Genomic DNA, 13,752 nt, shown 5'->3' with positions numbered 1-13,752 from the left:
CACATTTGGTGACCTATCCGCTTTTGCCACGTGGCCCAGTGGGATTGGCTAAGCTTGGGAGTACTTAATGGCCGAGGTCCATTGCCCTTGGTGCTGAAGACTGTTCAACATTCCTGAATAAACTGCAAAAAGAAGAGCTCGTGGGTCGCGTCTTTCTTGCTGGTCAAGGCGGACGTGACAAGTGGTGGCTCGTACTTGGAACTCACTCCTCCTTCACTCGAGGAGACTCAGAACTTTTTGCAATCAGTGCAGCCGGCTGGTATGTTCCCAGGTAAGTTGGGGCAATAAGGACCTCGGAAGTAGAGGCTATAAGGACCTCGGAAGTAGAGGCAATAAGGACCTCGGAAGTTGGGGCTATAAGGACCTCGGAAGTAGAAGCTATATAGGGATTCTGAGAAGGAGTGATAAAGTATCGCGGAGTAGCGAACCAAAAGTAAAACAAAAGTGAAGATGGGTGCTTCGCAATCGCACCCACATTTTCTGGCTCTTCAAGAGGTGTTATTGTCAAAAAATTTAGAAATCAAGAAGAGCACACTGGAGAGGTTCCTTAGTGAGTGTGGCACTGCTGCCCCTTGGTTCACGGTGTCTGGGAACCTCAACCTTTCATGCTGGGATGTTAGGGAAGGATCTAGATTTCTCCTGGGACCAGGGTATTTTGAAAGCAGGGGTAATACCTGTGTGGAAGCTCATTAGGAGCTGTTTGGAGGATCAGCGCTGTTATAAGGCCATGGAAGAGGGGAAAGCCGCATTAGAGCAGCTGAAGGAAGAGCGATCTGTGAAGTCAGACAAGGGAGCTTCAGACACTGAGTGGTATGATACAGATGAGGAATTACAGGCTTTGATTGAGAAGATTGAGAGAAGCTCTATTAAAGAGAAGTGCAGGAAGAAGGGCCCAGAGAATGACATGGGCCCCCCAGGCTGTGTGGCATCAGTGCCTCCCCCCTATAATCCAATCAACAGTGGGGGTTCAGGCTGCTCCTTTTGCCCAGAGGTTTGGCGAGCGGTAAGGTCGGAGCTCCAGCTTGCCTGCCCAGTTTTCAAGATGGTCAAGGAAACAGATATGAGGAACCGCTCGATTTTAAAGTAATTAAATCCTTGGCTGAATCTGTTCATACTTATGGCATTACTGCCTCTTTTACTTTAGCTCAAGTGGAGGCTCTTAATAGACATTGCATGACGCCAAGTGACTGGAGTGGTTTGGCTCGCACTTGTCTGAGCCCAGGGCAGTATTTGGATGTAGATGGCCTTTCTGCTGCGGATCATCATCAGTGCAGCAGAGGTTCCTTGAAGGGATTTGTGAAGTGGAAGGATGTGACCACGGGCATATGGCATGGTCCTGATCCAGTGTTGGCATGGGTGAGGGGATCTGTTTGTGTTTTTCCTCAGGATCATTTGGAGCCTCTGTGGGTCCCTGAGCGATTGATGTGGAAGTGTGCCACACAGAATGGAGAGATCGTGGCCGAGAGCCCTGTGCACCCTTCTTCTTCTGTTCCTGGTGGAGAGCCAAGCAGAGCCGAGATGGGGGATTCTGTTGGTGTTTCCAAGACCAATGCCTATACGACATAATGCTTGAGTGTTTCCTCTCTTTTTTAGTACCAATAGAAGTTTAGATGTTCCATTTTTGCCTTTAGATTGGTTGGTCTCCTATTGCTGGTCTGCCTTGTGGGCCTGTGGTATATATGTAGGATCAGGTTCACTCAGGGAAGGAATGAGCCATGATTGTGCAAGCATTTACAGCCATGGAGGCAGGACAGTCTCCCCAGGCATGGCTGGCAGTCATGCAAAAATGATCATCATGTTCAGGCTGCAAGGCGAAGCACTGCACTCCGGGTCAGCTTCTAGCAGCCCCGAGAAGAGCACGTCTGATTGCATGTGGGTTGATACCCCAAACCCCGCCTCTGAGAAAAAGGTATCGGACGGGTCTGGTACTCTTTGGGTGGATGACACCTAAGTGAGGATCAGTACAATGTCCTTGTTTCTAGCATCAGAGATCATACCTCTACACTTGCCAGTTTAGTTTAAAAACTAAAAGGGGGAACTGTGGAGAGCCACTTGAGTCAAGCCCTGAGACGGCGCTGGCTTCCGCCATTCCGAGAGTGAGTGGTCTTGTAAACAAGCCCTTATTTGGCTAAACTTGCTGCCCTTGGTTGCTTCCGCACTTGGTGACCTATCCACTTTTGCCACATGGCCCATTGGGATTGGCTAAGCTTGGGAGTACTTAACGGCCGAGGGCGTTGCCCTTGGTGCTTAAGACTGTTCAACATTCCTGAACAAACTGCAAAAAGGAGAACTCGTGGGTTGTGTCTTTCTTGCTGGTTGAGGGGGACGTGACAATTAGGGAAATACAAGTCAAAATGATCCTGAGATTCCGCCTTACACCTATCAGAATGGTTAAGGTAAAAATTTCAGGTGACAACAGGTACTGACAAGGATGTGGAAAAAGAGGAACACTCCTCCATTGAAGGTGGGATTTGTAAGCTGGTACAACCACTTTGGAAATCAATTTGGCGGTTTCTCAGATCATTGGAAATAGTTATACTTGAAGACCCAGCTATACCACTCCTGGGCATATACTCAAAAGATGCTCTACCATATTACAAGAACACAGGTTCCACTATGTTCATAACAGTATTATTTATAATAACCAGAAGCTGGAAACAACTTAGATGTCCCTCAACGGAAGGATGAATACAGAAAATGTGGTACTCTTACAAAAAGGAATACTATTCAGCTGTTAAAAACGATGACTTCACGAATTTTACAGGCAAAATGGAATGGATGGAACTAGAAAAGATCATCCTGATTGAAGTAACCCAGACCCAAAAGGACACACATGTACTCACTGATAAGTGGTTATTAGTCCCAAAGATCAGAATACCCATGATACAACTCACAGACCATATGAAGCTTAACAGAAAGGCCAAAGTGTGGAGGATTCCTTCAATCCTACTTAGAAGAGGGAACAAAATAATCATGGGAGGCAGAGAGACAGAGGGACTTGGGTGGGAAAGGAGAGGGGGGAGGGAAAAAGTGGGATCAGGATCAGGTATGGAAAGAGACAGGAAAGAAGTCCAGAGGGCCAGGAGAATTAATAGTAATATGTAGAAGTGGGGGTGGATGGGTAATAGAGGTGGGGGACTACTAGAAAGTCCCAGATACTAGGGATGTGAGAGGCTCCCAGGACCCAATGGGGATGATATTAGTTGAAATGCCCAACAGTGGGGAGATAGGACCTGAAGAGAGCACCTCTTCAGTAGATAGATATGGCCCCCAGTTGAAGTATGGGGCCACCCATCCATCTCAAAAATTTTAACTGTGAATTGTTCCTGTCTAAAGGAAATACAGGGATAAAAATGGAGCTCAGACTGAAGGAAAGGCCATCCAGACACTACCCCACCAGGTGATCTATCCCATCAGGAGACCCCAAACTCCAGTACTATTGCGAATGCAAAGATGTGCTTGCAGTCAGGAGACTGGCATGGCTGTAGTCTAAAAGGCTCTGAGAGCACCTGACTAAGACAGACACAGATAGTCACAGCCAACCATTGGAGTGAGCCCCAGGGACCCCAATGGAAGAGTTAGGGGAAGGACTGAAGGAGCTGAAGGGGATTGTAACCCCATAGGAAGAACAGTAGTATCAACTAACTGGACTCCTCAGAGCTCCCAGGGACTAAGCCACCAACCAAAGCGTATACATGGGACATTCCATGGATCCTGGTACACATGTAGCAGAGGATCACCTCATCTGGCATCAGTGGGAGAGGATGTGTTTGGTCCTGTGGTGGCTTGATGCCCCAGAGAAGAGGGATGTTAGAGGGGTGAGACTGGAGTGGGTAGGTGGGTGGGGGAGCACCCTCTTAGAGGCAAAGGAGAGAGGGATAGGGTGGGGGTCTTTGAGAGGAGACTGAGAAGGGAGACATTTGAAATGTAAATAAATAAAATAATTAATAAAAATAAAATAAAAAGAAAGGAAATGTGGCCACAGGGGGTCACTCATGTGCTGTGCTCTACCAAGAAGTAAAATTAAGCTCTTCAATACAGTATTATGCTACAACTTTCATATTCTGAGCTAAGAGTATATTATTCCTTTAAAACCTTTAGACAAATGGTATTTTAGCTTGAAGAAGGTATACTTTTAATGTACAAAACAGAACACCCACTTATATCCTCATAAAGATTCATGTGCTGTGGTAAGCATGTGCTTGAGAAAATGAATATTTTTATTAAACCTAGGTTATGGGTAATATTGCTACTACACATATCACAATTAGATTATTAGTTTAAAAAGAGAATATACCCAGACATAGCTAATACTAGAAATCTATTAAGCATAATAGAGGATCACTGTGCTGTTTAGAATGGTACTTCTATAACATCTTGAATATAATCCTTACAGGTGGTAGTTCATTTTCTTGTGGCTTTGATTTATCTTTAGCACTGTCATGAGTAAGTGAGAAGTAAGAGAGTAATTGTCACATGTAAGTCAAATAATGTAGGTGCCTCAGTGTTCTATTGCTGTGAAGAAATACCAACAACTAGCATAGCAACTCTTATAAAGAAAAGCAATTAATTGAGGCTTGCTTAAAGTTTCAGAGGTGTAATCCAGTATCAGCATAGTGGGCAGCATGGCAGCACACAGGCAGACACAGTGCTGGAGAGGTAGCTCAGAGTTCTACATCTGGATCCACAGGCAGCAGAAAGCAGACCAACACTGGGCCTGGCCTGAGCATTTGAAACCCCAAAGCCCTGCCCCTATTGACACGCTTCCTCCAACCAGGCCACACCTACTCCAATAATGCCATGCCTCCTAGTCTCTGATAAGTACCACCATTTCCTAATGACCAGGCATTCAAATATATGAGCCTATGGGAGCCGCTTCAGGAAATGATCTGTTTTCTGCAAGCTTATACTTCAAGTTGACATAAGTGTGAAATTATCTGGTTAAAAGGTGATTCTAGCTGGTGGAAAGTGGAGCTTTTCCTGAATTTTATTCCACAATACAATAATGACTGTAAAGGAGAAATTGGATATTTTTAAAAAAATGACTACAACAGTATTTTCTCGACTGAGAGGACAGGGACTCCACCCTCCTGCCCTGGGGGTTGAACAGAAGGGTGTCTGGGAATAGCTGGGAAGCCGTGGCCATGATCTGCATGGAGACATTCACTACTGCTAGGCTTCCTCTCCCTCCAGCCTTGAAGGCTGCTGCTCTCAAGATGTGCTTCCTCTTGGACCAATGACTTCATCGCTTAAACCCAAACAGCAGAAAGCATAAATACCTCTGAAATCCCTTGGGATGAGACCAGTGGGCACACTCTGTACTCACATGCATACACAGACATTTCTTTACTAAAGCATAGATTCCTAAGCATAGATCACCAAATGTTTCTACATGACTACTACACTGCATCTGATAGCCAATATTAGATGATATTAGAAGGATCATTTGCTCCGTTTCTAAAGTTAAATGTCATCCATTTTGCAAAGAGCCCACTGTGGCTTCAAATCTTCAACTAAAACCAAACTACTGCCCCCAAACCCCAACCAACTTCCAACCAGCTGTGCTTGTTTCTCCAAACAGATATTATTTCTTGATCTAACACCAGCCTGACAGTGTTCTTGGAGAGAGCACCCATTTTCCTAGCATGTCTGCTTCTCCAGACGAGATGGGATGGGACAAAGACTATCTCCTAGTGTGGCTGGACATAGGCATGTCACACCCTATTATGAAAAGATGTTTGCTTCTTCCAGTCTGTGCCGGTCTACCTTGAGTGTGAACTCGGTGGCCAGTCTCACAGCCCCCAGAGGAGGCTCCTAGCATGCCCAGGATCTTAGAATCAAGGGTAAGGAGAACACAACATTTGTTCCAACACCACCAGGAGTAACTGGGACCAACAAGATGCAGGGACACAGGAAACTCTTCTGACCAGTGGCTCGGATTCCTTCTGGTCTGCCTCAGTCTACCTTGGGTGCGAACTCAGCAGCAAGTCGCACAGGCCCCAAAGGAGGGTCCACTCCCAGGTGCTCTAGGAAGTTCAGGATCCCAGGATCCCAAGAGCTTGGTCATACCAGGATCTCAGGGTCCCAGAGGCAGCTTGACATCCAGGACCTTTGACACACTCAGAATCTCTGGATCCCAGGATCCCAGAATCACAGGATCACAGAGATAGCTGAACACTAAGGAGTTCATTCAATCAGGATTACAGGAAGGATAGGCTCCAGTAAGATGTAGCGAAGGTAGGGAGCACCAGAGATAACCAGGTGGCAAGAGACAAGCATAAGAACAGAAGCACCAGAAACCAATGTTACTTGGAATCATCAGAACCCAATTCTCCCACCATAGCAAGTCCTGGACACACCATCATACCGGAAAAACAAGATTTGGATCAAAATCACTTCTCATGATGGTGATGGAGGACTTTAAGAAGGACATAGATAACTCCCTTAAAGAAATACAGGAGAACACAGGTAAACAGGTAGAAGCCCTTAAAGAGGAAACACAAAAATCCTTTAAAGAATTACAGGAAAACACAATCAAAGAGGCTAAGGAAATGAGCAAAGCCATCCAAGATCTAAAAATGGAAATAGAAGCAATAAAGAAATCACAAGGGAGACAACCCTGGAGTTAGAAAACCTAGGAAAGAGATCAGGAATCATAAATGTAAGCATAATCAACAGAATACAAGAGATAGAAGAGAGAATGTCAGGGGCAGAAGATAACATAGCTAACATTGATACAACAGTCAAAGAAAATGCAAAATGCAAGAAGGTCCTAACCCCAAACATCCAGGAAATCCAGGACACAATGAGAGGACCAAACTTAAGGACAATAGGTATAGAAGAGAGTGAAGACTCCCAACTTAAAGGACCAGTAAATATCTTCAACAAAAATATAGAAGAAGCTCTTTGCCATCCTTCCCCCAGCAGGCGGACATCTATCACCACGAAGGTTGAGCTGTGCAGTTTCAGCCGGTACAAGATCTACCTGGGACACAGGTGGTGCTATGCCAGGACTGACGGGAAGGTTTTCCAGTTTCTTAATGCAAAATGTGAATCCGCATTCCAAAAGGAATCCTCAGTAGATAAACTGGACTGTCCTCTACAGAAGAAAACACAAGAAAGGACAGTTGGAAGAAATTCAAAAGAAAAGAACCCAACGTGCAGTCAAATTCCAGAGAGCGGTCACTGGTGCAATCTCTTGCTGATATAATGGCCAAGAGGAATCAGAAACCAGAAGTCAGGAAAGCTCAGTGAGAACAGGCTATAAGGGCTGCCAAGGAAGCAGAAAAGGCTAAGCAGGCATCAAAGAAGACAGCAATGACTGCTGCCAAGGCCCCCACAAACGCAGCACCTAAACAAAAGATTGTGAAGCCCGTGAAGGTCTCTGCTCCCAGAGTTAGTGGGAAACGCTAATTTGTAGATCAGAGTTTGAAATAAAGATCTTTCTTTAACTCTCAAAAAAAAAAAATAGAGGAAAACTTCCCTAACCTAAAGAAAGAGATGCCCATGAACATACAAGAAGCTTACAGAAGTTCAAATAGATTGGATCAGAAAAGAAGTTCCTCCCGTCACATAATAATCAAAACACCAAATACTTTAAAAGCAGTAAGGGGAAAATGGTCAAGTAACATATAAAGGCAGGCCTATCAGAATTACACCAGACTTTTCATTAGGGACTATGAAAGCTAGAAGATCCTGGGCAGATGTCATACAGACCCTAAGAGAACACAAATGCCAGCCCAGACTACTATACCCAGCAAAACACTCAGTTACCATAGGTGGAGAAACCAAAGTATTCCATGACAAAACGAAATTTACACAATATTGTTTCACAAATTCAGCCCTACAAAGGATAGTAGATGGAAAACAAAAACACGAGGAGCAAAACTCTATGTTAGAAAACCAAGAACATAAACTTTCAACAAATCCAAAAGGAAGATAGCCACACAAACATAATTCCACCTCTAACAACAAAAATAACAGGGAGTAACAATCGCTTTTCCTTAATATCTCTTAACATCAATAGACTCAATTACTCAATAAAAAGACACAGACTAACAGACTGGATACGGAAAGAGGACCCAGCATTTTGTCGCATATAGGAAACATATCCATGACAAAGACGGTAACTCAGAGTAAAAGGTTGGAAAACAATTCTCCAAGCAAATGGTCCCAAGAAACAAGCTGGAGTAGCCATTCTATTATCAAATAAAATCAATTTTCAACCAAAAGTTATCAAAACAGATAAGGAAGGACCCTTCATACTCATCAAAGGAAATATCTACCAAGATGAACTCTCAGTTCTGAACATATAGGCTCCAAATGCAAGGGCACCCACATTCATAAAAGAAACTTTATTAAAGCTCAAAGCACCCATCACAGCCCACACAGTAATAGTGGGAGACTTCAACACCTCACTCTCAGCAGTGGACAAATCATGGAAACAGAAACTAAACAGAGACACAGTGAAACTCGCAGAAGTTATGAATCAAATGGATCTAACAGATACTTCTAGAACATTTCATCCTAAAGCAAAAGAATATTCCTTCTTCTCAGCACCTCATGGTACCTTCTCCAAAACTGACCATATAATTGGTCACAAAACAGGCCTCAACAGATACAAGAAGACTGAAATAATCCCATGCACCCAATCAGATCACCATGGACTAAGACTTGTCTTAAATACCAACAAAAACAAAGGAAAGCACACATATACATAGAAGCTGAACAATGTTCTACTCAATGATATCTTGGTCAAGGAAGAAATAAAGAACAAAATTAAAGACTTTTTAGAATTTTTTAAAAAAGTTTTATTGCATTATTATGAGAAACATTACATGATTTCAATTTATCTGAATTTGTTAACATTTAAAAATGTATTTTAAGTAAATAGAATTAAATTACATTCTTGTTTTCCTTCAATACCTACAATATCTTTTTTGTCATATTCTTTGAAATTTATGAAATATTATAACAATAAAAATGAATATTATAAAAGTTGTTTGATATAAAACAATAATCAATTTAACAGTCTTATTTTGATGCTTGTCTACAGCAAAACTGAAATACATGTTTTTCTCAATATAATTTTAAACAACTCCAAAGATATTAACTGTATATTTCAAAATAATATATCACTAGTAGTATTTTCTTAAATGAACATAAATATATAAAGTCTTTTTGTTTGTTTGTTTTATATTTAGTAGAGCTTAAAATCTTGGGTCGTACAAGCCCAAAATAAGGACAATTTTTAGACACTGGATTTCATTGTAACAAGGCTGTACTTCAATGACCCTCATATCACCAGAGGATTTTACCTCCATCGTAGCTAAACTGAGAGTTGACAGTTCTGCTGCGCCAAGGAATGAATTATAGGCACGATTTCTGGATACAGACTTCCTGCTATGGTCAAAACTATTTGACTTGAGTGAGTGACTTTATTCTCAGCCCACAGAGAACAGGTTACATTCATTTATGAAATAGTGTGTGTATTAAGATGGTCTATCCATAAAGTCATTCACCATCTGTTTCAATGAACAGTGGTTCTGCTTGGAGGGTGGCACAGACATTAGGTGACAGTAAGAATCTGGTTCATTGACTACGATAATTTGGAAAAACATTCATCTAAGAGAAAGAGTAACCTATAAAGTCCTCTTCTTCAAACTTCATACAATAGTTACAAACATCAAGCAAAGCATCCAATCTCTCTTTGTTGTTCTCTTATAAGCCACCTCCCAAGTTAATTGTCTACATTTCTTTTGGTTGTATAAACTTCTGAAATATGTAAAGTGTTCTGAAAACCATAGTATAGTGTAAAAACATCAAATAAACAATCCTACTAATAGAGAGGCTGAGATTGAAGAAGTCTGATTTCAAGACCATTATGTGGAACCCAGCAAGACACTGTCATGTACAAACAAGCAGAAAGTGTATATGGATTGTAAAATATTGGACCTATTTCTCAACTTGCCAAGTTAGAAAGACCACTGGATGACAGCCAAGAAATTTCTAATTCCTCATATTTTTGGATTTCAATCAATTAGGATATGTTGGTAATATTAATTTTCATATTAATAGATATTAAGAAAAAGTAACTGTTACTTCCTGTTGTTTTTGTTGAAAGAGGTGGGATTACGTTTGTGTGGGTTTGTTGAAAGATTACTTTCTGGCTTCTTCTAGGGTGTATTGGTGTTTTCCATCTATTTTCCTTTGTAGGGCTAGATTTGTGGGATGATATTGTGTAAATTTGGTTTTGTCATGAAATATCTTGTTTTTTTCCATCTAAGGTAATTAAGAGTTTTGCTGGGTATAGTAGCCTGGGCTGGCATTTGTGTTCTCTTAGAATCTATATGACATCTTCCCAGGATCTTCTAGATTTTATAGTCTCTGGTGAGAAGTCTGGTGCAATTCTGATAGGCCTGCCTTTATATGTTACTTGACCTTTTTCCTTTATTGCTTTTAAAATTCTTTCTTTGTTTAGTGCATTTGGTGTTTTGATTATTATGTAATGGGAGGAATTTCTTTTCTGGTCCAGTCTATTTGAAGTTTTGTAGGTTTCTTGTATGTTCATGGGCATCTCTTTCTTTAGGTTAGGGAAGTTTTCTTCTATAATTTGTTGAAGATATTTACTGGCCCATTACCTTGGGAGTCTTCACTCTCTTCTATACCTATTATCCTTAGGTTTGATCTTCTCATTGCATCCTGGATTTCCTGGATGTTTTGGGTTAGGAGCTTTTTGCATTTTGCATTTTTTTTGATTGTTGTGTCAATGTTTTCTATGGTGTCTTCTTCCCCTGAGATTCTATGTTCTATCTCTTGTATTCTGTTGGTGATGCTTGCATCTATGACTCCTGATTTCTTTCCTAGGTTTTCTGTCTCCAGGGTTGTCTCTCTTTCTGATTTCTTTATTGTTTCTATTTCTATTTTTAGATTCTGAATGGTTTTGCTCATTTCCTTCACATGTTTGATTGTGTTTTCCTGTAGTTCTTTAAAGAATTTTTGTGTTTCCTCTTTAAGTGCTTTTAGCTGTTTACCTTTGTTCGCCTCTATTTCTTTGAGGGAGTTATTTATGTCTTTCTTAAGGTCCTGTATCATCATCATGAGAAGTGATTTTAGATCTCAATCTTTCTTTTCCAGTGTGATGATATGTGTCGCGCCGATCACCCTGACCAGCAGGGAAGAAAGACTAGCACACCAGTTCTTTCTAGTAACAGTTTACTCAGGAGCTGTTAGTTACATGAGATTTGAAGGGTGTGCCCCTGAATGGTCTGTGAGTGTTGCTTAAATACCCTTCGTAGGACTGTCTATGAGCCCATACCACCTCTTGCGCTATCATTGGCTATAGCCTCATGACGAAAGATCAGACCACTGGCAGGTATAACCCTCTTGCCAAATGAGGACTTGTTTACTCCTTAGCAGAAGAATGGCAGGCACCATCTTTAAGGCACGGCAGCAGCGCTCCACAATGATATGTCCAGGACTTGCTATGGTGGGAGAATTGGATTCTGATGATGCCACGTAACCTTGGTTTGTGTTGCTTATATTCTTAGGCTTTCCCTGCATCATCTGGTTATCTCTATTGCTACCTCCCCTTGCTAAATATGACTGGAGCATATCCTTCCTGTGATCCTGATTGTGTCAGAACTCCTCAGAGTCAAGCTGTTTCTGTGATCCTCTGATTCTGGGATCCTGTGATCCTGTGATCCTGTGATCCTGGGCTTGTTAGAGCACCTGGGAATGGAGCTTCCTCTGGGTGTCGTGGGGCTGGCTGTGGAGCTTGTGCCCAAGGTCTTCTCAGGACACCAGCCCAAACAGCCTGGAAGCAGGCTGAACCACTGGGCTGGCGGTGTTCCTGTGTGCCTGGTCCTGCTGGTTCCAGTTACTCCTGGTGTTGGGACAGAAGTTGTGTCCTTCTCACCTCTGATCCTGGGCATGTTAGAGTGCCTGGGAGTGGAGCTTCCTCTGGGTGTTTTGGGACTGGTTGCAGAGTTTGCACCCATGGTCTGCTCAGGGCACCCACCAGCCCAGACAGACAGGAAGCAACCTGAGCCATTGGGCTGGTGGTGTACCTATGTGCCTAGTCCTGCTGGTCCCAGTTACTCCAACTTTTTAGAATTTAATGAAAATGAAGACACATCATACCAAAACTTATGATACACAATGAAAGCAGTGTTAGGAAGAAAACTCATAGCACTGAGTGCCTCCAAAAAGAAACAGGAGAGAGCTTACTCTAGCAGCTTGACAGCACACCTGAAATCTCTAGAACAAAAGGAAGCAAATACACCTAAGAGGAGTAGATGGAAGGAAATGATCAAACTTGGGCTGAAATCAACCAAATAGAAACAAAAAGAACTATACAAAGAATCAGCAAAAACAGGAGCTGGTTCTTTGAAAAAATCAGCAAGATAGATAAACCCTTAGCCAGACTAACCAGAGGGCACAGAGACAGTATCCAAATTAAGAAAATCAGAAATGAAAAGGGAGACATAACAACAGAAACCAAGGAAATTCAAAAAACCATCAGATCCTACTACAAAAGTTTATACTCAACTAAATTTGAAAATCTGGATGAAATGGGCAATTTTCTGCATACATAGAAGGTGCCAAAGTTAAAATAGGATCAGGTAAACCACCTAAACAGTCCCATAACCCATAAAGAAATAGAAGCAGTCATTAATAGTCTCTCAATCAAAAGAAGTCCAGGACGAGATGGGTTCAGTGGAGAATTCTATCAGATCTTTAAAGAAGAAGTAATACCAATACTCTTCAAACTATTCCACAAAAAGAAACAGAAGGTACCCTACTCAATTCATTCCATGAAGCCACAATTATGTTTATACCTAAATCACACAAAGACCAAATGAAGACAGAGAAGTTCAGACCAATCTCCCTTATGAACACTGATGCAAAAATACTCAATAAAATTCTTGTCACCCGAATCCAAGAACACATCAAAATGATCATTCAACATGATCAAGTAGGATTCATCCCAGGGATGCAAGGATGGCTAAATATATGGAAATCCATCAACATAATCCATTACATAAACAAACTCAAAGAAAAACAACCACATGATCATTTCATTAGATGCTGAAAAAGCATTTGACAAAATTCAACATCCCTTTATGTTAAAACTTTTGGAAAGATCAGGAATTCAAGGCCCATAATTAAACATAGTAAAAGCAATATACAGCAAACCAGTAGCCAACATCAAACTGAATGGAGAGAAACTTGAAGCAATCTCAGTAAAATCAGGGACTAGACAAGGCTGCCCACTCTCTCTATCTTTTCAACGTAGTACTTGAAGTTCTAGCTAGGGCAATTAGACAACAAAAGAAGGTCAAAGTGATACAAATTGGAAAGGAAGAAGTCAAAATATCACTCTTTGCTGATGATATGATCATATACTTAAGTGACCCCGAAAATTCCAACAGAGAACTCGTAAAGCTGATAAACAACTTCAGCAAAGTGGCTGGATATAAAAGTGATTCAAATAATCAGTAACCTTCCTCTACTCAAAGGATAAACAGGCTGAGAAAGAAATTAGGAAAATGACACCCTTCACAATAGTCACAAATAATATAAAATACCTTGGTGTGACTCTAACTAAGCAAGTGAAGATCTGTATGACAAGAACTTCAATTCTCTGAAGGAAGAATTGAAGAATATCTCAGAAGATGGAAAGATCTCCCATCCTTGTGGATTGGCAGGATTAATATAGTAAATATGGCCATCTTGCCGAAAGCAATCTAT

At 41.6% G+C, this 13,752-nt stretch overlaps 1 pseudogene; it reads left to right on the top strand.

Moving 5' to 3' along the window:
- The first annotated feature begins 1,786 nt into the window (after window positions 1-1,786).
- Window positions 1,787-7,468, top strand: LOC116097921 (annotated as a pseudogene).
- Window positions 7,469-13,752: the final 6,284 nt, after the last annotated feature.

The sequence above is a fragment of the Mastomys coucha genome, unplaced genomic scaffold (assembly GCF_008632895.1).
Source record: "Mastomys coucha isolate ucsf_1 unplaced genomic scaffold, UCSF_Mcou_1 pScaffold2, whole genome shotgun sequence".
Taxonomy (NCBI): Eukaryota; Metazoa; Chordata; class Mammalia; order Rodentia; family Muridae; genus Mastomys; species Mastomys coucha.
The sequence above is the reverse complement of the archived record's forward strand: the minus strand, read 5'-3'. Positions and strand labels throughout refer to the sequence as shown.